General features: G+C 36.2%; 1 pseudogene; it reads right to left on the bottom strand.

The window, feature by feature from the left end:
• LOC132178347 (phenylalanine N-monooxygenase-like) overlaps positions 1-4038 on the bottom strand; it is a 9757-nt pseudogene that overhangs the window by 1689 nt on the left and 4030 nt on the right.

The raw sequence follows: 4038 nt of genomic DNA, 5'->3' as shown, positions 1-4038 counted from the left end.
CCCATCGTCTTGAACGCACCAACCGTTGTCGAACCACCCCATCTTGCTGGCGCCGCCACCAAAGTCGTCGGAGCCACGATTCGTTTCATCTCAAGCTAGATTATGTTTCAGGAGGTTTGTTTTGTGAAGAAGTGTGTTTGGTTACGGGTTTGGTTTACCCTTATTTGAGTGTGCATATATTCTTGTTCTAGGTTTAGGAATATGATATCTTGGTTTAGTTGTTATACCTGGTTCTGCTTGGTTTTGGGATTACGTAATCCTTATCACAGTTTAATGTAATTTATAACAGGGTTTTCATGAGAAAAAAAAAAAAGGGAAAAGGAAAAAGAATCTCGGTAGAAGAAAAAAAAAAAAAAAAATTCAAAAGAGGCCAAGTTGCCCATCCATTGGCCCATAGTTGACCTATTTTTGCTCGACTCTATGGTATTGTTTAAAACTCAAGCTCACTTTAGCCCACAGTTGGCTCTCATTTTAGCCTAAAGTTGACTCTCTTTTTTGGCCCATAGATGGTCCTCTTTTGTATTGTTTTGCTATCTCAAGGAAAAAAAGAAAAGAAAAGTTAAACTCAAGGTTTCAGGATCTTTCACCTTGAGTTTGAGGGAAGATGTTAGAGTATATTTGAATGACCCTAAAGTTAGAGATTTGATTATGATTTGATTACCCTAAATTAGGGGATTTGATTAAGATTACATTTATGTGTAAGCTCTATAAATAGAGCATTCTGTATTGTAAACAAATTATTCAATAAGAACCTAAAGTAGCCCTAGTGTAAGCTAGCCTTTGGGCTTTAACTGTAGATGTAGGTCGTTGACCGAATCACGTTAAAATCTTTATCTCTCATTTATTTTATTTTCGCAATTTATTTCTATTTCTATTTCATTATGAATTCTATCAGTTGGCAGGGTTATCCACCGATGCAAGTATTAAATCCTGCATGAAATGTTTACCACGTAAATATCTCATAAAACTGATGCGGCATAATTTAATATTGTAAGTGGGCCCACTTCAGATGGATTCTTTATGCTTTTCAAGTTTATAAGAGTGTCAATTATTAATAATGTAGCATCGAAAATCAGTTAATGAAAATAAAAAAAAGATAGTATGCAAATATAGGGTGGGTCAGATCCAATCAAGTTTAACTTGCCGTGATTTGAGCTTTGATCTCTTCTACTGATAAAGCTGGTTCCCCGTTGGAATCCTTCGCCAAAATGAGAGCGTTAAGCAAGTCCTCAGCCTCCTTCTTCTTCCCACCTCTCCACATCTCTACTCTCTCATCGATGATCGGTTCTTCATAGCTGCTAACAATTCTCATAGCCTCACTCACCATCTTCTCATGACCATCTAAGTCTAGCGCTCTTAAGCATGGGATGTAATCCGACACAGCAAATGCATAAATATGAGTGAGTAAGCTCCAAAGTGATTCAACATATTCCACTTCCTCAACTCCAGGCCCACCATCATTGCTTCCTTTTCCAAAGTATTGAATGTTGAATATCATCTTCCTCATTACATTTCCACAATATTGATGTATAGCAAGCCTCACGTCCACGACAAGGCTGCTTTTCTCGGACTGGTTATGAATGAACCGAACAAGATTATCGGCTTCTTCCGTCCTCTTATGGAGCAGCCAGTGGAGTGTTGTCGGGTTAGTTACATTGGAAGCCACCACCTTTCTCATCTTCCAGTGTTCTGACCATGGTACAAGAGCTATCGTCTTGAATCCACGAGTAGAATACCCGGTCGCCATTGTAAGAGGTCTTGATGCGAATATTGAATCGTACTGTTTCAAGAACACCCGGGCAATTTCCGGCAAAGTCACTGGTATAACATGAACACCTGTTAGATGGACACAAGTGATATCCGTGTTCAGTTCTTTCATAAGGCCATGTATCCACCGGAATGCTGGCTTATTCCTCCACAATTCCGGGAGGTTTCCGACTTAGGCCATGGAGTTAATTGCCAGATTGGGAGTAAGCCTTTAACTTACCCTGATGAATATAGAGGAAAGATTAAAACGAACTAGTAAGAAAGAACTAGAAGATACTAGTTCAGCAAGAAGAGAATCATTTTCTAAGGTGGCATAACCATGATGTGAAGCCAGTTAACCATGATATCGAAGAATATAAGAAAATTGGTTTAGAAAGACAAAGAGCTTCTCAAACATAAGAAGCCCCATCAGTTGGTCTTCTATATATATATATATATATATATATATATATATATAGATTGAAGTGAAATGGAAAAAGGAAGACATTAGCTGTAGATGACATGCCTAGCGATAAAAGGAAAGTCTACACCGGTCTTTGTTATTTGTGACATGCCTAGCAATAAAAGGAAAGTCTACAATGGTCTTTGTTAATTGTTTTCTAGCTATCAACTTTAAGTTTTTTTTTTTTTTTTTATAAAAAAAATGAAGAGTTGAGAAAGCGTAGAAAAAAAAAAGGAGGAAAGTTTGAGAGGAAAGAACGTAGACGAGAGAAAGAGAAAGAGACATTGGCATATCATGGTCAACTAGGGCTAGCTACCTTAGAAAATGACTATGTTCCCTTAACCAATATTCTCTTCGCCTGACTTGATTTCACAAGTCAATCGGCCATTGGCCGAGCATGTTAATTTCTTTTCTTAGTAGGCTATGCTGTTGGCCGGATGGATAGATTTTGTAGTCTTGCACCAACTGGACTTTCTCCCTTACATGTTCATATTTCAGACTTGAAAAACACAAAAGTACTGTCAATTCTGAAGAAGAATGCAAAAATCACAACGAAATAGTAGTTTGAGAAAGTCAAGTGTTATAAAATGGTAGTTTGAGAAAGTTTTTGCAAATGATAGTAATGCAAGCAGTTTTTGCACATGCTACAAATTCTGTCTATTTTAATGCTCTCGGCTAACAAAATGGGAATTTTGCAATGAAATTGTAGTTTAAGAGGAATCAAGTACGTACGTTTCACAAGTGGATTGACGGCGTCATGTTAGTAATTAAGTGGATATTGCCTTCCAAGAATGCACCTGAATTCGCCCTTAGATGTTGGTGTGGTATATAAAATTAATCTTGATGAATTGATTATGGTATCGTGTAGTAGGTACCACTTTTGGTTTGTCTACAAGAAAAATTAAGAGGAATTACTAAGAGGTTTATATATATATACTTTGAATAATTCTCACACGCCAACTAATATGCATCTTTCGTTGAAAAGAGGAAACCTCTTAGTAATTCCTCATAATTTTTCTTGTAGACAAACCAAAAGTGGTACCTACTACACGGTGCCATTATATTTTTGGGAGCAAGTTGACCATCTTGTCTCGTTTCTCTTAAGACCGAAACGAGACAAGATGGGAGCAAGTTGACCATCTGTACCATGAAAAGAGAACCCAACTTGTCTTGTTTCTCTTAAAACCGAATGCACAATATTTTTGAGAGCAAAATCTAGCCAGTTGGGTGATGGGGTAGGTATCCTGCATTTGGATTTCTGGTCAGATTTTTTTTTACTCTTGTACTCTTTCTCTGTAGCAATAGAAGAGGTTGACAAGAAATCAGAAAAAAAAAAAAAATGCTCCGCCTTTTCTCCTCCATTTCTTCTCTGAATCCAAATCGGTTTAGGTAGATTTTTTTTTTTTTACTCATTTCTCCACCATTCCTTCTCTGAATACAAAATCAGTTTAGGTAGATTTTGTTTTTGACTTCTGTACACTTCTTTGTAGAAATTGGAAAAAAAAAGAAAAAAATTGATTTTCTTTCTTGCCCATTTCTTTTGAATCTCGCCCATTCCTTTTGAAGCTTCCTTCATAAAAAGACCAAAAAATCTCTATCAAAAAGTTTGACTCTTTACATACTCAGAGAGCAAAATGGTAATTTAAATATAAAAGACAAAAATATTCAGACAACTTTTTAAATTCATTAGATTAAGGAAGGGCAAATTAGTAGCTTCGCAATCTAAAGAAATGTCAAAAGACAAAAATAACCTTATCTAACTAAATCATGATGTACAAAAAGTAAGGGCAAAATAATAAATTTAAAGTGCAAAAGAAAAATTACTGTTT

This window comes from Corylus avellana, chromosome ca4 (genome assembly GCF_901000735.1).
Source record: "Corylus avellana chromosome ca4, CavTom2PMs-1.0".
NCBI classification, from domain to species: domain Eukaryota; kingdom Viridiplantae; phylum Streptophyta; class Magnoliopsida; order Fagales; family Betulaceae; genus Corylus; species Corylus avellana.
The sequence above is the reverse complement of the archived record's forward strand: the minus strand, read 5'-3'. Positions and strand labels throughout refer to the sequence as shown.